Source organism: Sus scrofa, chromosome 10 (genome assembly GCF_000003025.6).
Source record: "Sus scrofa isolate TJ Tabasco breed Duroc chromosome 10, Sscrofa11.1, whole genome shotgun sequence".
Lineage (NCBI taxonomy): Eukaryota > Metazoa > Chordata > Mammalia > Artiodactyla > Suidae > Sus > Sus scrofa.
In genome coordinates this window covers 50680422-50703091 of record NC_010452.4, presented here as the reverse complement: position 1 = coordinate 50703091, position 22670 = coordinate 50680422, and the positions used below count along the sequence as shown (strand labels likewise).

Below are 22670 nucleotides of genomic sequence, written 5' to 3'. Positions count from 1 at the left end.
TCAGATCTGATCCTTGGCCCGGGAACTCCATATGCTGCAGGGTGGCTAAGAAAACAGAAAGAAAGGAAGGAAAAAAGTAGTCTCCAGATTTTGGTAACTTGAAACTAAGTTAAATGAAGAGAATTCATTGACTATCTGGGTCATTTCAAATAGGATAAAATAATAAAACATTGAAACATTAATTGCTGGGTGGGCCTAAGTGTACCTACTTTTGCCTTAGGAGAGGAAGGCTAAAGCCTAAGTCTCCCAGTCAAAAAATGCTGGGGAGTTCCCGCTGTGGCTTAGCATCCTCATGAGGATGCAGGTTCCATCCCTGGCCTCTCTCAGTGGGTTAAGGATCCAGCATTGCCCTGAGCTGTGCTCACAGCTTGGATCTAGCATTGCTGTGGCGGTTGGCCTAGGCCGGCAGCTGTAGCTCTGCTTGGCCCCCTAACCTGGGAACTCCCGTAAGCTACAGGTGTGGCCACTTTAATAAAAGGTGGGGTGGAGCAAATGCCGGTATGGGGAGTGCTCTGGTGGCTCAGCATGTTAAGGGTTCAGTGTTGTCACTGCAGCGGCTTGGGTCACTGCTATGGCGTGGGTTTGATCTCTGCCCCAGGAACTTTGAACACTGTGGTGTGGCCTAAAAAAAAAAAAAAAAAAAAAAAAAAAAAAAAGGAAATGCTGGTATGACAGACTTCACTATTACTTCTTGTAAATCTGCTGCTAAAAGCACATGAAAAATGCTTCTGTGACAGTTGGGTGTCAGTGATAAAATGTATGGCCAATAAGTATTTCCCCATTAACATATCTCAGCCTCTTCATGAGATCTCATTAGTTTTCCCCCAAGGTGGGTGACTAGGTGAATATAAAGGGGTCCTAGCACCGAGGGACTTGATCTAAACCTGGGGTAGAGCCAGCATCCCAGCATCGCAGGACAAATCCTTTGATCTTCAGTACTTTCTATTGAAAGATTTGCAATTAAAAAGAGGTAAAGAGGGAGTTCCCGTCATGGCTCAGTGGTTAACGAATCCAACTAGGAACCATGAGGTTTCGGGTTCGATCCCTGGCCTTGCTCAGTGGGTTAAGAATCCGGCGTTGCCGTGAGCTGTGGTGTAGGTCGCAGATGCGGCTCGAATCCCACGTTGCTGTGGCTCTGGTGTAGGCCAGCAGCTACAGCTCCAATTCGACCCCTAGCCTGGGAACCTCCATATGCCACGGGAGAGGCCCAAGAAATGGCAACAAGACAAAAAAAAAAAAGGTAAAGAGGAGTTCCCTCTCTGATGCAATGGGATCTGTGGTGTCTCTGGAGTGCTGGGACACAGGTTCGATCCCTGGCCAGGCACAGTGGGTTAAGGATACGGTATTGGTGTAGCTGTTGGGTAAGTCCCAACTGTGGCTCAGGTCTGACCCCTGGCCCAGGAACTCAATATGCCCTGGGGAGTCCAAAAAAGAAAACGAATTGGAGGGCAGGGGCAGGGGCAGGGGAATTGGAAAATTCGGCAGTATTGAGGTATAGGGAAGTCAGAAGTCTTACACACGTGGTTTAATTTAAATTTGACTCAGCAGAGCAGCCAGTCTGTGGATTTTACATCTGCTTTGGCCATTGAGGAAGGGAATGCATCTGAGAGTCAGAATGGAGTAACTGTGGTTCAGACACGCAAGGTGAAACGAGGTGGCCATTGTAGACACAATCTTAGACGTGTTCCGTATTACGGAAAAGTTGAGTTTTCTGAACTGTCTTGCAGACCAGGACAAAAACCACTCGCAAGCACAGTAATTATCTCAGAATGCAGTTACTACTTGTATTTTGCTCCCTGATCACGCTCTCCCCTGTGCTGTGCCTGTTAGATGTCTTACATTTTGTCCCTAGTCTGAGTGAAGGGAACCTATTGAAGGGCTTTCAGCAACCCTGGTCTCACTGTGACACGAGTCTAATCGCTGGGTCCACAGTGAGGTGCCCTTGTTGTCCTCCTCTGGACGCCCATGAAAAGTCAACCTGGCTACTGGGACTGTGTGGGGACCCCTGACCCTGAGGGGAAGACTCACGCGACTTTCCTGTCTCGCGTGTCAGTACATTAGAAGGCCCCCCGTTGGTAAACATCACTGCACACCTGACTGCCCTTGACCCACCCCCTGCCCCGCACCCTGAGCTATGCTGTGTGGAGTGGAATAGATTGGCTTCTGGACACACAAGTCCAATTATTGGGACTAACTGGGTTTTGTGTTTTTGTTTGGAAAGACTTACTGGGTCCATCCCTATGGCACTGAACATAACATGGGGGGCAGTCCTGTACTGTGACCCCTGACCCCTGACTAGGCCACCAGAATGTTCCTTTTACAGCCAGAGCGCTTCTCCCTATGGGCGTGGCTCTGGGTGTGTGAGAACCAGGTGATTTTCTGGATCGTATGGGTGGTCTCTGGATGCAGTGGCCCCTACATAGCTGACCCCAAGGATATTGCCCAAGGGGGGCGGACCAAGATTGTAAGGGCATGCAATATATGAAGGGACGGAGTGTCTGGTTGGGCCACTCAGGATGGCTGTTCTCTTACTCTCTGTCCATCCCCAGCCCGACCCATGTCTGCCTCACCTGGACCCTATGCCCTTGACCGACCTTCCCACAGACTTGGCTCCTGGCCCAGCTGGAGATTGTTCTTACCAAAGGGGCAGTGAGGGCTGTGCCCCTCCCTGGTTTCCCTGGTGACCAATGAGCCCACCTGACCCGAGTTCCCCCATAACTGGCAACCTCCCCTCCACCTTAGGAGCGAAGCCTGCGGCCACGGTCTACCCATCATCCACTGCATACGGTGGGGTGTGGATCCAGGACCTGGCTTCGGACGGGTAAGTTCCCCCGTCCATTAAGCCACTGATGTCTCTGACTCCAGGCTCTTGTTCGGTTTTAAAGCTGAACAAGTACAGGCTTTGGAAGGCTGTGGCTGCAGCCCAAGAGCCCCTGAGGGAATACGGTCCAAAAGAAAGTAATTACAAGGGCGCTTTTGAGGAAAGAATCCCAGACTCTGCTGGGCTCCAGAGCCATTTTAGAGACAACTCATCCTGGGGGTAGAAATGTCAGGTTATGCCCCACAGGTCCACCAGCAGGCAGGGTTGCTCACAGTGCCGCCCTTAGATTGACACAAGATGCTTAATTTGTCTAATGGGCTCGCATATATGGGAGAGACTTTAATCCTCATGTCTGTGAACACATCAACAACAACTGCCATCTGTCGCCTATCGTGGGCCAGGTTATGGGCTAATGTGTTTTGCATATATTGCCTTTTAAGGCTCACGAAAGCCCTGTGAGAAAGTTACTGCCATTTCCCTGGCCGTCACGCTGCAGAACACACAGGCTGGGGAAAGTGCAGGACGCCTGTCTGGGGGGGGGCTGAGGTGTTGAGCCCTTGACCATTCTGCTCAGTGGGTGGTTTTTCATTCCTGGAGCTAACGAATACCCAACACGGAGAAAGTCGTCCCATTCGGGATTACTAGATGGCAAATGTGGGCTGCCTCATCTTCAAAAGGAGGGGTAGGTAGAGAGGCAATCAGCTCGGTGAACCAACCTTCTCATCTAGCATCGTTGGAAGGCAGGTGAAACTGGGTCGGGAAGTGGGATGGCAACTCTTTCCCCCTCCCAAGCCCAGGTGGGTAGAGCTGAAACCCGAAGGGCGTGGGGCAAGGACCGCTGAGACCTTCAACTTCCGGAGGCCCCGCCTCTCTCGACCGGGCCCCGCCCCTGTTCCCACGCCCAACCCTGCGGCCACGCCCTCTAGACCACGCCTCTCTGGCAGCCCCCAATCCTGGTACCTAGCTGAAGTGCTCCCTCTGCAGTCCCAGGGGTAAGAGGCTCCTAAAAGACGTTTTTGGGGGTTTTGCTAGAGAGCCTTCGAGATGCTAGGATGAGAGAGGCTTCAGAAATGCTGAGGCTTGGGTCCTATCTGCAGAGATTCTACATCAGTGCCTGAGGTGCCACCTGCGCGGGGGATTGGCAAATCTTTCCAGGTGATTCTAAGGAAGCCAGGGTTGAGGATCACAGCCTCACACTAGGAAAGCAGCGGTGCTAGGAGTATTGAGAAGATGCCATCTCTTAAAAATAAAAGGTGATTATTACCACCTGACAGCAGATTCACCCTTGAAAATGATGGCAGCCACCACCACTGATTTTTTTTTTCCCAAAAAAACTTTCCAAATGTTTAAAATAAATTGGTGGAATTTATGGACATTTTTCCCCCCTCCCAACAGATAATTTGTGTCACCTGTGCTTTTTAGAGTTTGCTTATGTTTTGATACTTCCAGTGCTGTGGGGTTCCAACACTGGCTGAATTAGAGCTTGTGTGGTTTGCAGGCAGCTAACATGTACTGTATCCAAGTGCTTTTGCACTTGGATTAATTGAAGGATCTGACATCAAGAAAACACAACTGCTGGAGTTCCCATTGTGGCGAAGCGGAAACATCCGACTAGTAATCCTGAGGTTGTGGGTTCGATCCCTGGCCTTGCTCAATGGGTTAAGGATCCGGTGATCCGTGAGCTGTGGTGTAGGTCGCAGACATGGCTTGGATCCTGTGTGGCTGTGGTGTAGGTCAGCAGCTGTATCTCCCATTCAACCCCTAGCCTGGGAACCTCCATATGCCACAGGTGTGGCCCTAAAAAAGCAAAAAAACAAGAGAGAGAGAAAGAAAATATAGCTGTAGCTCCTGCCTTAGCATCTGGAAATCCTGGAAGTCCCCACAGTGGTTCGCTGAGACATTTCAAGTGCATTTGTTACAGAGGCCCCACTTGATGAATATCATTTTGGTGATTATTTCAAATGCTGCATCTGGGTCTCTGATGTATCAGTTATGAAGGTAGAACGCTGGAAAGCAGAAGTGCAGAACCACTCTTGGTGGGGAGGAGGCCCGTGGGAGGGTGGCTCATGAGGACATGAAAACGATTTAAGTGACACAGGGTCTGGGCACAGGGCAGGAGGGTTCAGAAACAAGGACACCTGCAGCAAGCAGAGAAAGCCCTGGTGGGAGAAAGCCTGTCTCTGATCTCACTCTGGTAGAGGAAGAAGGTGGGGAGGGTGCAGTGAAATCTCCCAACAGCCCCTCACCCTTCCTTAGTCCTCAGAGGTTCAGCTCTTCCAGCGGCCCTGCCCGCCCCTCCCGCAGCCGCTTCACCTGGAATCCTGGGTATAGAGACAGGTGCCCAGCTCCTTGCCCCTGCTCCCAGTTTCTCTCTTTGCTTCAGAGAAGACCTTCTGCAGAGCCGTTTCTGGGTCTCCCCCTCATTCCCGCCCCTTCCCTGGAACCTCTCCGTCTAGTGGTCCCCAAGTCTCCATATCGCCACACCCAGCGCTCGTCCTTCAGTCCCCATCTTGGCTTGATTCACAGGCTTTACCTACTAATATTGCATATTAGACAAATAAGATGAAGTCCCTTTTCTATGAGGACGGGCAACAGAAAACAATCTGTACTTTTGCCAATAGGGCAGTAGAAACACAGATCAAGTAGCGTGTGGATGAGCCCAGTCCTGCATTAACTGCTTCTCCATAGCGGCTGTTTAATCATATTCTGTTTGAGCCGGCACTTAAAGGGGTTTTCAGTGCTGCTCCTTAAGGCTGACTATGAAACCAAAGCACCTCTGACTCAAACCCAGCCCACACCTAGACTGGGACGTGAACCCATGGTTTCTTTTTTTTTTTTTTTTTTCTTTTAATTAGAATCCCTCACCTGCTATCTGTACTTACTGAGACTCAGGTTCGTTGTGCCTCCGCACAGAAGGAATTCAGTGAAAGACAAAGTGATAGGCAAGAAATAGATTGATCAAGATAGAGGACACTTGTGAGGGATGCAAGCAGGCAGGTGAGGAGGCTCAGCCCGGAGGATTAGGGGGCTACAGTTCTATAAGCCAAGGGAAGGGGGAAGTGGGAAAAGACCCCCCCCCTTCCTCATTCTTTGAGTAGACGTCAGGCTTACCTTATTAGTGCCTCCTTTGTATCGGGTAAAGAGACTTTTTTTCTTTTTTTTGGTCTTTTTACCATTTCTTGGGCCACTCTCGCGGCATATGGAGGTTCCCAGGATAGGAGTCTATTTGGAGCTGTAGCTGCTGGCCTACACCAGAGCCACAGCAACGTGGGATTCGAGCCGCGTCTGCGACCTACACCACAGCTCACGGCAACACCGGTTCCTCACCTCACTGGGCAAGGCCAGGGATCGAACCCGCAACCTCATGGTTCCTAGTCGGATTTATTAACCACTGTGCCATGACGGGAACTCCGGGTAGGAGACTTTTTGACCTATGAGGTCAAACTAGGACTGTCATGGTGCTTACCCAGATCAGCAGAAGGGTGGTAACAGATGCTAAAATATGCTGAATCATCTCGGGTTTCCCTATAATGAGGGTCCCCTATTTGGAATGTCCTCTCTCCCTTAAATTCCTGTACGAGGTCCTAAAGATCATTATCCTGCTGAACTCGAATGCAGGCCCCATTTGATCTTCCGTTTAATGACCTGAGGCATATCTCATGCTTTTATTTATGGTTTTATACTTAAGCAAGCCTGCTTTGTTCTGATGGATTTCTTGAACAATTATTAACTCACAGTGGTCTCCCAAAGTTCCTGAGCTTTCCCTCTTTATCTATGGTCCCCCACTGGGACTCCTACAACTGCCTGTGTAACTAGCCCACTCCATCCCTATCAATAGATCTAAAAGGAGAGGCAGAAAAGGGCCTTTCGGGCCTGGTCCTTGCTCTTTCTGAAACAGAACTAGTACCTTGAGAAGTGCTTTTTCGCCCTTGCCATCAGCTCAGGTAAACCAAGCCAAGAGGGACTATTTTACACTCAGAGTTCACGCACCTGGAGATGGAGTCAGGGAATGAGACTTTCGGGAATACATAGGTCCTTGTACGGTGGCTGCAATCAGACAATCTTCATTTCCACCAAGGAACAGGGTCACGCAGTGGAAGGAGCCTGGCCAGGTTCTAGAGGAAGAATGTCCTTTCAGTGAGGGACACCAGAAAAAGTGCTCTGCCCTCCTTCTGCCCCATTTGTCTAAAATTCTTCAAGGAGACCCTCTCAAACAAAGCAAGACATTCTTGCCCTGCGGGATCTGGCTATTACCAGCCCTTCACCTCAGCTCAAACCACCTGCCAAGGTGCTCCCTCTGTTCCAGCTGCCCTGCTGTCTGGTCTGCCCATGAAACAAGCCCCAGCCACAAACTGCTCCTCTGCCTGGAATCCTCTCTCCAGAAGCCCTCCATCAGGGGCCCTGCTCTGAACACCCTCTACTGTGTAATCCTCGGGGGAGCTGGCACTCCCCCAAGTGGTGTGAAGTACTCAGTAAAAATTTCAGTGCAGGAATTAAAGTCCCTGTACACACACACACACAGAGGAGCCCAAAGGAGCTTCCAAAGAACATGAGAGACCATGCTTTTCCGTGGACCCTGGTGGAACCGGGTGGGTGAATCGCAAATTTCTGCCACCCGTGACATCCAGAGCTTAAAGACACCCCTTGAGTTGTTACATTTTAGGAAACAACTGTTCACTTGCTGCCACCTGGTGGTCACTTATGGAACTTCCTCCAGGAGACAAACTGCTCCTCACTAAATCCAACTTCCTTCATCTCAGCTTTGTCCAGAGCTGTACAAGTGCGCAGGCGCACACACGCACACACCTCACCGCATTATGCGGCCCATGGTCCTGGATGAATGTGTTAGGCAGATAGCATTTGTCTTCTTTTCAGGGCCTCCCTGAAGGGAACTACTCCCTATCCCCCATCATTCCTATTTAGGGGAAAGTGATAAAGCACTAGAAATTAATGTTTCCCTTTAGGGCTATAGGAAGAGGGCAATGTTTATTCAAAGGATAAAGCATCCAGTGGTGGAATTCCAAGTATTAGAGGCCAGACCTGTATGGACTGAATGCTGGTGTCCCTCCTAAGGTGGTGTATTGACGTCCTAACCCCTGTTGTGATTGGTATTTGGAGGCAGGAGGTAATGTGGGTTGGATGAGGTCATGAAGGTGCAGCCCTTGTGTTGAGATTAATGCCCTTCTAAGAAAAGACACCTGAGGAAGGTGGGCATCTGCAAACCAGGAAGAGCTCACAGCAGATCCCAACCAAGCTGGCACCCTGGTCCTGAACTTCCAGCCACTAGAACTGTGAGAGTATAAATGACTGTGGCCTTTGTTACAGATGCCAGAGTGAAGAACCAAGGTGGATCCCCTGGGCACTCAACCCCACAGGCAGGAGTGGGAATCCATGCAAGGCAACCCTCTCTCCCTCGGCCACACTGTTCACTCTCCTCACCGTGAACTTGACGCCTTTTCATTTCCACTTGCGGGATCTCTGGAGGATGTTGCACTGCCCACAGCACAGATGAAGGCCCCCAGAGCTGCAGATAAGTGGGTGGGGAAGGAAGCAGGGAACTGAGGATGACTCGGGTGAGTTCACCAAAGCCAGGGTTCCACCTAGGAAGAGTAGTCAGCCAGCAGGTAGCAGTGTGTTTTAATCAAAATCTGAACCTAAGACTCCAGGCAGAGCCTCGAGAGAGGGTTCCCGCTCTTAGTCTGAAGATGGGGTTTCTATCTGAGTCCCCATGGCTGCATCAGATTCTGAGCATAGGTCACTCTCTGGCCGTCAGCAAAAGCCCTGGAGCCTTTTCCACGTGTGTAGATGTCAAGCTGCCCATCTCTGTCCTATGTTTGTGCAATTGATAATTTGTACTCAAGTGATTAATCCACCGTGACTTTCTGTTGCATTTCCACTTATCGGTGTCAACAGCTCATTCAGGTGCATTCAAGTAAAATCCAAACCCGCTGCTGTCACCCCACCCCCACGTAGCTCCTGCAAATTCTCTGCTGACACTTGTGCCTGAGTACAAGCAATGTGAAATGTTACCTATGTGTTTAAGGAACTCTCAGCTTGAAACCTTGCCTGTGCCCCCAGAGCCACATGAGGACAGTGGAGGAGGGTGTGGCATTTTTGTCTGCAAAAAAAATGTCATGTTGTACCCCCCCAAAAAATTCTACCCTGGCATCTTTTTTTTATTTTTTATTTTTTTTAACTTTAAGTATTCTAATTTATTTTTTTAATAATGATTTTTATTTTTTTCATTATAGTTGGCTTACAGTGTACTGTCAATTTTATACTGTACAGCAAAGTGACCCAGTTACACATACATCCATATACATTCACTTTCTCATATTATTCTCCACCACGCTCCATCAAAAGGAACTAGATATAGTTCCCTGTGCTATGCAGCAGGATCTCATTGCTTATCCATTTCAAAGGCAATAGTTTGCACCTATTAACCCCAAATTCCCAGTCCATCACACTCCCTCCCCCTTCCCCCTGGTAACCATAAGTCTGTTCTCCAAGTTCATGAGTTTCTTTTCTGTGGAAAGGTTCATTTGTGTCATATATTAGATTCCAGATTTGTGATATCATATGGTATTTGTCTTTCTCTTTCTGACTTATTTCACGTAGTATGAGAGTCTCTAGTTCCATCCATGTTGCTGCAAATGGCATTATGTTGTTCTTTTTTATGGCCGAGTAGTATTCCATTGTGTATATATACACCACATCTTCTTAATCCATTCATCTGTCGATGGATATTCTGCTGTGGCGTCTTTTTAGAGTGCTTCTACTAGGATATGCCTGTGAGCACGGAGCCTGGGGTGTTCTCACTGAGCATGCATGGAGTTTCCTGTTGATACCACTGACACCCCTGTGGCTGAGCCAATTCCCCATCTCCTGGCGACCAATAACTCTGTCTCCTGGGATGATAGACAGAGGGGATTTGCCTCCAGGAGACAGCCTGGAATGTCTGGAGATAATTTTGGGGTCTCCCAGCTGGGGTCCTAGGGGTGCTCCTGGCATCTAGTAGGTAGAGGCCATGGGTGCTCAGGCAGGGGCCAGGGTGCTGTCGTACAATGCCCAGAACAGGCCTCCACAACCAAGAATGACCCGGTCCGAGTGTCAGCTGTGCCGAGAAGCACTCGTCTTGAACGGCCTTTGTGTTGGTCTCTCAGGACAGGGCTCAGTAAGGACCGCTGGGTTGCACTGGTGCAGCCCTTGGCCTTGGAAGATTGTGGGTTGTATTCCACTCCCCCCACCAAAGCCACTCCCTTTCAGGGCAGCCCCTATTGTGGGCAGGTGACCATGACACCATGGCCTCTGGGGGCCGAAGGAGGAGGTGGCCCACATCCCTGTCACCAGGCCTCCTTCCTCAACCCTCGCTCCCTGGCTCCCTCTTTTGTGCCCCCACAATTTAGCTTTTCAGACTCTGACCCTTTAGGCCCCCTGTCACAAGTCGGGTCTGGAAGCAGGGAGAAGAGGCCCCGGCCATGGCAGGCTGCAGAGTGCTGCCCTCACAGCCGTGGTCTCAAGCGTGGGCACCCAGAAGAGGTAACTCTGGGGCTGAGGCCAGGGCTTTGCTGGAAAAGTGCACCTGTTGGTTCTGAAGCTTGGTGAGGCAGGAAAGGCCTGGGGTGACGGGGGAGCCTGCCTGGCTCCTCCCCTCCGCAGGGTGTCAGGGACCTGCCCTTTGAGCAGGGTGCCTGGGGGTGGAGGGCCGTGACCTGAGACTCCTTGCTCCCTCAGCAGCAGGGCGGAGGTGGGCGCTGAGCAGGAGCCCCCTGTGAGGAGGGCCATGTGCCCACAAAGCTGCCAGGCCTGCTGAGAGGGGCCCCAGGAGAGAAGGGTGCAGATGGATGGGCCTGAGTCCCTGGCACCGCCTCTGTCCCCAGCAGCTTGGAGGCCCAGAGCCAGTTTTGAAGCACCTGCCGCATTTTTCTGAGACAAACGGGGTTCTTGCTCCCATGCTGGAGTCCAGCCTGACGTGCCCACTTCAGAAAACCCCGCGTGAGCTCCAGGCATGGTTTCCAGAGGCCCTGTTCCCTGAAAAGGTCACTCCCTCCGGGAGAGAAGCTGTGCTCTGCAGGGAAGCTGTCATCGGAGCTGTGTTGCTGGGCCAGTAGTTGGGAACCAGGCAGACAGTGGATACGGAGGACGCCAGGTGCGTGGCTGCAGGGCCCAAGCAGCTGCCCTCTTGGGAGCTGCCCAGGACTGGGCTGGGTGTCCTGGGGGCACAAGGGGAGCGGGGCCCTCGACGCTGTGCTCAGGGCCTCTAATGATGTGTGTCTGGTATGCTGGCCCTTGGCCCTTGAGGAGGTGCTGACCACAGCCACCTGGAATTCCTTGGGGTTTTGAGAGGGTGGCTTCTGCCACTGCTGACCTGCCTCTCAGGCACAGAGCCTGCAGCATCACTTAATCTCATTGTTACCTGGCAACTGCGTGAGGTCCATGGGGGAAACTCAGCCTCTGTCCTCAAAGAACTCAAAATCTGGCAGGAGAGGTGGGACAGCAAAAAGGCACAAAGCCCCCTGGAGCCAGAGTGCCCGGCAGGGCCAGGAGGACGGCGCCAACCCCCTCCGCCCCCGGAGGCAGGGGGCTGCAGGAGCTGGGCCAGACACATGCTGTTCGGTTGGGCTGGTGCCTGAGGGGAGGGGGAGAGGTGATTCTGAAAGTAGGTGGGAACCAAGATAAGAAGGGCCGTGCTCACTGAGCAACAAAGGTTGTGATGTTTCTCGAGGCAAAAAGAAAGCGTGAGAGGATTTTGAGCTGAAAAGTGACACAATTTGCAACTTGAGAAGCATTTTGGAAGCGGCAGCGTAGGAGGGATGGGGGGAGATGGAGGCTAGGAGGTGAGCGGGCTCGTGGGTGTGACTGCAGCCGCACAGAAGCTCAGGGGACAGTTCTCGGAGGCTGATGAGGAAGGACCGAGGTGTGGTGACTGTATTTCCAGTTGGCCCAGAGCCTCACTTCTCTTGCCTCTTCGTTCCACCTCTGCCTTCTGCAAAATTAAAACAATCTGCTTGCCCACGGATGACATTCACGAGAAGGAAATCTCTGAATTCCATCTGTGTTAGCCATTGCTCACGCAGCCAAGCACGCGGCCCTCGTTCTGTTGCCATAGCAATACCAGATGCTTCTGGCAAGATGGAGCACTGAGAAAAACTGACAACATTTTTTTTTTTTAAAAAGACTTTTTTGGGGGGGAGGTGTAAATCATTTTAAAAAATGTTTTTATTATAGTTGATTTACAATGGCCTTTCAATTTCTGCTGTACAGCAAAGTGACCCAGTCATATATGTGTGTATGTGTGTATTATTAGGTGTGTCTATGTGTGTATATATATATATATATACACACATAATAATATATATAAAATATATATACTTTTTTCATACTATGTTCCAAACTTTGTTTTTTTAACTAGAGACCAAGGATTTAAAAAATGAGCTCCGTTACTGTCTAAGGTTCAGTCCCACTAAAGCCTATGACACGGCTTGACACGCCCCCGCTGTCCCAGGGAACCAGCGCTGTGGGGGCAGCCACACTGTCCACCACCCCGCGCATGAACCCCGCCCCTTCATGGTCTCTGCAGAATGGTCCTGCTGCAGCTTCTTCCAAAGAGGATGCCACCCACTCCTGGTTCCCCCCCCCGTGGTATGACAGCCAGCTAGTTCTGGGAGAAGAGCCAGTCCACTCAGGTAAAGACCTGCACAGGCTGCAGCCTGGCCGACAGCAAGCAGCACACAGGTGACTCCAGCTCTGGGCCCACCTGGAGCTCAGGCTGCCCTCCCCTCGCAGGGACAGCCACCAGAGCAGGAAGGGATGGACGTGGCTTTCTGTCAGACCATCTTCTTGCCACTGAATTAGCAAAGTCAGGGAGTTCCTGTTGTGGCTCAGCAGGATCAAGAACCCACCTAGTATCCATGAGGATGCACGTTCGATCCCTGGCCTTGCTCAGTTGGTTAAGGATCTGGCGTTGCTGTGAGCTGTGGTGTAGGTGCTTGGAGCCCATGTTGCTGTGATGCAGGCTAGAACCTGTAGTTCGGATTCGACCCCTCGTCTGGGAACTTGCATGTGCTGTGGGTGCAGCCCTGAAAAGACAAAAAGCAAAGGCAGGGAGCTTCTCTGAGCAAGTGGCCCTTCAGCTCCCCTCTCCCCCCAGACCTTTCCTCGCATCCTTCCCAGTGGGAACCGGGGCTGGAAAATGGTACCTAAGGGGAGGTGGCCAATATTCCAGAGATAAGGAGAAGGTGACTGAGGGGACTGCTGAGAAGAGATGAGAGGGGGGCTTGAGGCTCTGAAGTCGGGAGGATGGCACTGATGTCAGTAGGCAGCTTCCAGAAGCTGGGAAGCAACAAGAAGGCAGGAGACATTGAGTCGAGGAAGAATCCAGGTGTCATCTGCAGAGCCAAGGGTTTGCCATCCGAGAGAAAGCCTGGAGGACACAAGAGCAACTGCCCTAGAACATGGCAAGGGAACGAATGCCCGGCGCTCAGTGCCAGGCTGTAAGGATCTGGTGTGTTCTCTCTGTTTCATTTTTGAGAGAGAAAAAAAAATTGTATGCCCCAAGCTATCGTTTGGATTTCAAGTAGGAGTTGAGCTTGGCAGTGTTGCTGGGTTTAAAACATAGAAAATACGTATTTTATTGCACTAGGAAATGGATTTTGTTTGTAGAAAATAAAACTACTTAAATCAAAGCATTTTTTTTCTTAAGGGAGTTTTACTTCTCAGAGCTCTTTCTCTGATTTTGGCTTTCCCATGGGAAACCGAGATTGCTTTCGGAAATGGCTCAGAGTTAGTATTTAAAAGCATGTTTAAATTTTCTATGTACGAGGGAGTTTCCTGGTGGTCTAGTGGTTAGGACTCAGCGCTTTCGCTGCTGTGGTCCAGGTTCAATTCCTGGTTTGGGGACTGAGATCCCACATCAAGTCGCTGGACACTGTAATCCGCCCCCCTCAAAAAAAAAAGTGTTTAAGAGAGATTAAGACTGTTTAAAATTGAAAATTGTTTTCTGATGTCCTGTATATTTTCTTTTTGCTATACTTCACCCAGTAAATTCTCTCATTTTAGAAAGACCTCAGGTAGAAAGAAAAACCTCTGATATATCACAATCTAAAATCCTCAAGTGGCTTAAGTTTTATTCAGATGCATAATACTAACCTGTTATTTTTTATTTACTTTCGTGCTCTTAGTTCATTGTAAAGAGATAGAAGAATTCCCTGGTGGCACAGCGGGTTAGGGATCCAGTGTTGTCTTTGCAGCAGCGTAGGTTGCCGCTGTGGTGCAGGTTCGATCCCTGGCTGGGGAAATTCAACATCATGCCATGTGTGTGGCCAAAAAAAAAAAAGAGAGGGAGATAGAAATATCTAACTTTTTTTCTTTTTAAAATCTTTTTCGGCCTCGCTGAGGCATATGGAGTTCCTGGGCCAGGGATCAGATCTGAGCCACAGGTACAAACTATGGCAACACCAGATCCTTAACCCACTGTGTCAAGCCGGGGATCCAACCTGCATCCCAGTGCTCCAGAGAGGCCGCAGATCCTATTGCCCTGTAGCTGGAACCCCAGAAATATCTATATTTTATAAGTTCTAAAATTCTGCATTACTCAAACACTGGAATCGCTGGAGTCACTTGGATGAATCCCAGTGCCATTGTCTGTGAGCACAGGTGGGCCGTCTGGTCGGGGTGGAAAACCATTTGCATTCCTAGCTGCCAAACCTTGGACCAGTGACCGAACCGCTCTGCCTCAGCTTCCCCTTCCGGAAGAGAGGGATGTCATAGTTCGGCATCATCTGGGACTAGGCTCAGTTGCACATGATAGAAAACCCAAAATAAACTGGAAAGCAGTCCGTCCCTTTCCCAGGCCCGGGCCTCCCAGAGGTGGGGTCCACAGCTGGGGTAGCAGGCAGTCTGCGGGGTCAGATGTGCAGGCTGCCTCTCGAGGCTCTTGTCTCTGTCACCTCATGGCTCAAGAGGGCTATTGAAGCTCCAGGTGGGAAGAGGGAGGCAGGGAGAGGCATGCGTCCCTCCCTTTAAGGAAACACTTGCTGGAAGTTGCATGACCCACTTGTAGATGATGGGCCCCACCTAGTCCTGTGGCCACACCTGCCAGGAGGCAGGCTGAGAAGTGTAGAAGCACCTCTGTTGCGCAGGGCATCTGTGCCAAGGCGGTGTTGAGGCATAGAGAACAGAATTGGCAGTGCCTGGCAGCCTCCGCACCCCGAGTGAGCCTCTGCCATCACACGTGTGGTGGCAGAGGCGTTGAGGAAATGTCCTGGCCAAGAACCGCTCCTCGGCTATGTCTTGACAATTCTTTCTTACCTCTGATTTTAGACACTGGAATTGGGGTTGGGAGAGAGGCCACAGCTGTACCTTCTTTATTCAAGCACATCTGATTCACTCCATTCTGGAGTCAGGGTCCACAGTGGCCTGTGCAATCGGCCTCTTTGAGGATTGAACTCATGAGCCGCTGCAGCTGCCAGCCCTCAGCAGCCCCTGAAATGAGAAGTGAGGCCCTCTGTGCTCTGGGAAAACCTGGCAGAATGGGTCTTGAGATAGATATTTTCAGACGATTTGATGAGCTCATTTCTTGCATCTCCTCATATCTCGTAAAAGCACTAAAATCTTTCATGGTGACACCTGCTCCTCATGATGAGCCATAATCTTCACAAGACTAGCTGTGACCTTCTGCGAAATGTGTTCTTGACGGCATGTGCCTCCCCCTTCGCCGAAACCGCGTGTATACGGCCCTTCCCTCTGCCTCTTTGGAGTGGTTTTTCAGAGCTCTCCGAAATGCTGCCTCCTGGGCTATAGTCCTCATTTTGCCCCCAAATAAAACTTAACTCTCAACTTTTAGATTGTGCATATGTATTTCAGTTGACAGTTGGCAGTGATGAAAAAGGAGCCAGAGTAGACTTCTCTCCTTTGCCTGAACTCTATGAGGACTCAGAGCCTTGGTACCCGCAGAGGCCCTTGTGCCCAGGGCACATCCTCAGGGAGTCCAGATGAATCTGGGTGAGTCTCTTCTGGCCCTCAGATCTCCTGTATTGGTTGATAACCCTGTGCTGTATTTGGCAGTGTGTAGCAGCTAGCTGCCCCTAGTTGAAAGACATAGGGCAGAGGCGAGGGCGGGGTGATGGTTGAAAGATACTGGGGGTGGGGGGTCCTGTCGTGACTCAGGAGAAAGGAATCTGACTGGCATCCACGAGGATGCACATTTGATCCCTGGTTTCGCTCAGTGGGTTAAGGATCTAGCACTGCCGTGAGCCGTGGTGTAGGTCGCAGATGCGGCTCAGATCCTGTGTGGCTGTGGCTGTGGTGTAGGCAGGCAGCTGTAACTCTGTTTAGACCCCTAGCCTGGGAACCTCCATGTGCCCCAGGTGCAGCCCTAAAAACCAAAAACCAAAACAAAACAAAAAGGTAGGCACTTGCAGGTGTAAGTTTTGTTTGTACATAAACCTGGCTGAGGTGTTAGCGGGAAGATGGCTTTCTGATGCCCCTCTTCTTTGGGGGGTGGTGGGGGGGGCGTCGATTCTGCTGTGCCACGATGGGAACTCCCCCTGCAAGTGTCTACTTAATTGAGTATTAAAGGAAAAAAGATGCCCTAAAAGTAGCCCCAAATGGGCTCTTTTATTGTATATGCAGTGGTTAGAGAAAGCTAGCTTGAGGCGAAAAAAAATCTTTTCAGAATTCCGACCCTGAGGGAACAAGTCCTACCAGAAGAATTTGTTTTCTCGGAGTTCGTTTGCAGAAATGAATCCGACTAGTATCCGTGAGGATGTGGGTTCAATCTCTGCCTCGCTCAGTGAGTCGGAGATCATGAGCTGTGTTGTAGGCTCAGAGCTATAGCTCTGATTCCATCCCCTAGCCTGGGAACATCTATATGCTGTGGGGGTGGTCCTAAAAAGCAAAAATAAATATGTAAATTAGGGGAGAAAAGAAAAAAAAAGAACTTTCTTCCTCTCCCTGTGCCCTGAGACCAGGGCTCTAAGGATCTCTTATCTAGACCATCTCTAATTCCTGAGACTGTGGGGGAAATGGGAAAAGCAGTCTTTTTAAAACTTATTCCAGGCATTCCTGTCATGGCTCAGTGATTAATGAACCCGACTAACATCCATGAGGACACGGGTTTGATCCCTGGCCTCGCTCAGTGGGTTAAGGATCCAGTGCTGCTGTGGCTGTGGTGTAGGCCAGTGGCTATAGCTCCCGTTTGACCCCAAAGTCTGGGAACCTCCATATGCTGTATGTGTGGCTCTTAAAAAGACAAAAACCAAAACCTTATTCCAACTGTTATTTATAAAGTAGTGAGGTGCACATTATCACATCCGATTCATAACTAAGCTTAGAAAGTGAATCTATGAGATCTCTGGTTGTGTCTGTCTATACATGTGTGCATTATATATGTCAAATTTTGGATGGTATTATCAAAATTATCTTGTAAATGAGCTCTACTTAATTGGCTTAAAGGAAATTAAGCATTTATATAAATTCTCAAAAATACAGAAGGCAAATGGCCAGAATTAATTTTATGTTCACATGAACTGGGAAATATTTAAATTAATATCTGGTATTAAAGTTAATTTTTGTTGATATAATTAATATAGACATGACTTTAGAGTCATCAACCTTAAGTATAATATGTTTATTTTACCTGGGTTTAATAGAAGTTAAATAAGATCTTGTTATAACTGTCACAAAATTGCCATCAAGAAAAATAACTTGGTATGATAAAGTTTTTATTTTTATTTATTTTTTTATTTTTTTCCCACTGTACAGCAAGGGATCAAGTTATCCTTACATGTATACATTTTTCCCCCACCCTTTGTTCTGTTGCAATATGAACAGGTTCCCAGGCTAGGGGTCTAACTGGAGCCGTAGCCACCGGCCTACACCAGAGCCACAGCAACACGGGATCCGAGCTGCGTCTGCAACCTACACCACAGCTCATGGCAGTGCTGGATCCCCAACCCACTGAGCAAGGCCAGGAATCGAACCTGCAACCTCATGGTTCCTAGTTGGATTCGTTAACCACTGCGCCACGACAGGAACTCCTGCTGAGAGGTTTTTAAAAACTGGTATTTTTGATGAACTTCGTATCAAATTCTGGTTAAAATTCTTTTGACATCAGCTAACTTCGGGATTTTTCAGAGGGCTCCTAGGCACCTCACAGGGGGAAAATGTTAAATTAGTGAGGATTATTTTGTATGTCAAAATACACAGAGTATTATCAAATAAGCCTCAGATTATGTAGTATGAATAAATGTCACTAACAAACATTCTAGAAATTCTATAGGTTTTGAAATTTGGATATATCCTGATATTATTATTATTATTATTTATTTATTTATTTTATTTTTTATTTTTTGTCTTTTTGCTATTTCTTGGGCCGCTCCAGTGGCATATGGAGGTTCCCAGGCTAGGGGTCGAATCGGAGCTGTAGCCACCAGCCTATGCCAGAGCCACAGCAACACAGGATCCGAGCTGCGTCTGCAACCTACACCACAGCTCACGGCAACGCTGGATCGTTAACCCACTGAGCAAGGGCAGGGACCGAACCCGCAACCTCATGGTTCCTAGTCGGATTCGTTAACCACTGCGCCACGACAGGAACTCCTATCCTGGTATTATAATTCTAGTTATTAGCTTAAAATGTTATGCCACAGAAGTAACTATATTTGTCAGTTTCATTGTTATCAGATTTTTTAAACATGCCTTCTTAAGTCTTTTGTTATTGCAGACAGTTAATGGCTTTACTCTGATGCCTTTGCAAAAATGCTTCCTCTTCAAAAAGAGCCATAGAAGGAGTTCCTGTCATGGCTCAGAGGTTAGCAAACCCGACTAGCATCCATGAGGACTTGGGTCCGATCCCTGGCCTCACTCAGTGGGGTGGGGATCTGGGGTTGCCCAGAGCTGTGGTGTAGGTTGCAGACATGGCCACGTTGCTGTGGCCGTGGCTTTGGTATAAGCTGGCAGCCACAGCTCCGATTCAACCCCTAGCCTGGGAACCTCCATATGCCACGTGTGGGGCCCTAAAGACAAAAAAAGATCAAAAAAAAAAAAAAAGTAATAATAAATAAAAAAGAGCTATGGAAGGGACTCTTTGAAAAGTACAAGTGTCTAATTTTCAGATCATAATGCTGAGCTGGGTAATAAATTAAAGAATTCTAATGGGAAACCTGTTGGCTTCATAAACTGTTTAAAAAAATTTGTTACATTGGACTGAGTGAACTGGTGAATATGGTTATAATTTTTAGGGTTTCTATCTGAAATAGTACTTTAAATCTGTGTTTTCCAGGTATAAAGAAACCCTTCCCCTCAAGCTAATTATGATCTACAGCAATTTGGTAAATTATACCTTTGTGAAGCAGAACTGAAATATTTCACGTTCCTCTGTACCTGATCCCTCCAGACTGGAAACTCTAAGGTTCCCAGCAGCTTTATCAGATAAATTAAGAAAGCCACCTCGCAGCTGGACTGCAGGCATCGAAAGGTATTTGGGGGACCTTAAAAGGGGAATAATTCACCTAAATATGTAAGGCAAAATCTCTGACAAGCATTTGGTCTGACTTGCCTTGCTCTGAGAGGCCTTTGAAAGCTCAGTCTGAGATTCCTTATGAAAGTTCTAGCAAAGGCAATTTTTAGAAAAGCCTACAGGGAGTTCCCATCGTGGCGCAGTGGTTAACGAATCCGACTAGCAACCATGAGGTTGCGGGTTCGGTCCCTGCCCTTGCTCAGTGGGTTAATGATCCGGCGTTGCCGTGAGCTGTGGTGTAGGTTGCAGACGCGGCTCGGATCCCGCGTTGCTGTGGCTCTGGCGTAGGCCAGTGGCTACAGCTCCGATTCGACCCCTAGCCTGGGAACCTCCATATGCCGCGGGAGCGGCCTAAAGAAATAGCAAAAAAAAAAAGACAAAAAAAAAAAAAAAAAAAAAAAAGAAAAGCCTACAGGATCAACTATATTTATATAAATCATCAGGCCAAGTTTGTTGAGATGACTTAATTTGTAAATAAATTAATTTGGCTGTTTTTGATAAAAACAAGAAGAGTAATTTTAGAGAGGTTTCAGTGGACACCTATTAATTTAATTCTGGTAATTGAGGTCTGTATTCACTAAGACTCACTTCCCAGATAGTTCTTTGCTATTATGTTATATTGTAGCAAAGTTTAACTGAGCTTCTAAAGGACATTCTAAGCTTGTTTCTAAACCTTATCTCAGTCATTTATCTCTGGATGAAGATCAGATGCCCCAGGACCTGCAACCAGGGGATTATGCATGATGGAAGAGACAGTACTTATACGACTATTTCCAAGCCAGGTGGAAAGGCCCTCACCAGGTACTCTTAACTAGCTCACGGGCAGCAAAACTAAAGAGAATTGACGCTTGAATTCCTATTTTCCACTTTAAAAAGGGCCCCTGCACTGGACTGGTCCATAGAGAGGACTGCTGACCTCAAAACCATCTTAAAACAGTGCTCGCGTGGAAGAGAAACTACACCAGGATGAGAAGATGACGACATCAGGAGCAGACAGCTGGACCAAGATGCTGGACCTGACTAGTAGGATTTATGGTGTTTTCTTGCTTTCTTGGACTTCTGCATATGAATCAAATGCTTTTCTATTATGAGCATGATCCTATGCTAATTTAAAAAATCCAGTTGTTGCAGTTGTGGCCAGTTACCTGTGTCCAGTACTTGTAGGTTACTTGGTGGATTTCTCCCCTCCAAGTCTCTGATTAGTTAGCCCTTAGGAAATTATTACTAGGTTAGGGTTTTCTCACCTGACCAATTACTATTACCTGCTCTGATCATGACCATAAATACGAGTTTTCTTTTATCTAAGTCTCAAAACCTGTGACCTCCTGTTTATTAGAAGGAAACCTCCCACAATTGTGGGATGGATTTATGTGGTTGACACCAGGCTTATGGTCATTTAAGTTTATGTTGAGGCCAGTCGTACTAAGGATGATCAGCTTAGTAACATGAGGGAATCCGGCTGGGTGCCTTATGAGCAATGCTTACATATTGTTACCCTTAGAGATTGTGATTGGTTTAGAACAGACTGGGTCAGACAACTACAGAGTCTCTGGGTTGCACCTAATGGAATTCAGTGGATTTGTGGTACTAACTCATGGCCTTGGCTTCCACTGGGATGGACAGGAAGATGCACCCAAGGATTCCCTTGGACCGAAGGCCATATTGATTAACAATTTAAAGATGACCCCAGCCAGTCCACCACTGGTATGAGCCCAATGGGTCAAGAGATCTGTATTCTGCTGGTAGGACCATTTAGCAGCTATTTCTGTGCCTTCGATAGGATTGGAGAATATAATGAGCCATACTGAAGACTTAACAAAACTCACTCAACATATTTTAAATGATAGCAGCTAGGCTATTAGCCTCCTGAATTCTGAGGTCTCTATGCTGCTTTAAATAACCCAACTCTCTAGTTTGTTTGTTTTTGTCTTTTGTCCTATTAGGTCTGCACCTGTAGCATATGGAGGTTCCCAGGCTAGGGGTCGAATTGGAACTGCAGCTGCTGGCCTACACCACAGCCACAGGAACGCCAGATCCGAGCCATATCTGTGACCTACACCGTAGCTCACAGCAATGCTGGATCCTTGATCCACTGAGCGAGGCCAGGGATCAAATCCGAAACCTCATGGTTCCTAGTCAGATTCATTTCTGCTGCGCCACGACAGGAACTCCCCAACTCCCTAGTTTTGACAACTTCTTCAAAAACTGATTTGGCATAGGAGGCTCTTGGCGTATTGTAACTCTGCTAATGTCATTAGCTCTAGTGTTTCTATTTTGCCTGTTTGACAAGGTCGCTGTTTGTTGTATTATCGAATGTGTGACTGAGCCGCCAACAAAAATGATGACTAGGCAACTTGAAGCACTTGATCAAATACGTAGTTCTTTACCAGAGCAATGATTGTAGCAGTGTAACTCTAGATATGGGAAGATGCAACAAGAGGGAGTATTTTCCTGGACCACACCAGACTAGTAGGACAGGTGGTTCGGAGACTTTTTGTTACTGTTAATAAGTCCTCACCCAATGATAGCACACTGAGTGACCTGTCAATGAAAGCATCATAGGGCTGGGAATGAGCATTCCTGGCACCATGGGACGAAATGCCTCCCCAAACTGTGCTCCAATTTGTGACCATGGGGGAGCTCTGTGAGCTGGAGACTGGCACTTGCCATCTGCCTCCACCCAGACTGAATCATGAGCCACTGCAGCTGCTGACCCTCAACACCCCCTGAAAGGAGCTCAGGGAGGAGATCAGGAGTGAGGCACTCTGTGCTCTGCGCAAACTGATAGAACAGGTCTTCAGATATTTTCAAAAAATTTTCTTGAGTCCAATCCTTGTATCTCCTCCTATCTAGAAAAGCACTAAAATCCTTCATGGTGACATCTGCGCCTGGTGACCAGCTGCAACCTTCCGCAAAACGTGTGCTTGGTTGCACGTACCTCTCCTTTGACCAAAATCACATATACACTGACTTTCTCCCCTGCCTCTGGGGAGCCGTCTTTCAGAGCTATCTGAAATGCGGCCTCCTGGGCTATAGGAGCAGTGTCTCATTCCAGTCTAACAACCCTAATGACAGATACTGTTATGGTCATTGTTTATACAAGGGACTAAATTCCAAGTTTATTTATCTAGGAAGTATAGAACTGGCTTGACCTCGGAATGCATGTTCCCTTCACATGTTCTCTAGAAAAAGGTACTCAGCGTAAGTTATTTCAGCTCAAAAAGTTACACATTATCTGTGTACACCCATGACGTTAGGCCAATGAAGGCATTTACAAGAGACCCTTGCCAGACATGGTCAAAAAAAAGGGGGGGATACAGAGAGTAATTT

The 22670-nt window shown here is 48.5% G+C and overlaps 1 long non-coding RNA gene across 1 annotated transcript; it reads left to right on the top strand.

Annotated features, from left to right (window-relative positions):
- LOC110255587 lies at positions 1895-21347 on the top strand. Its single transcript, XR_002336138.1, has 3 exons — positions 1895-2821; positions 19104-19298; positions 20217-21347. It is a non-coding gene; the product is annotated as an uncharacterized LOC110255587 (long non-coding RNA).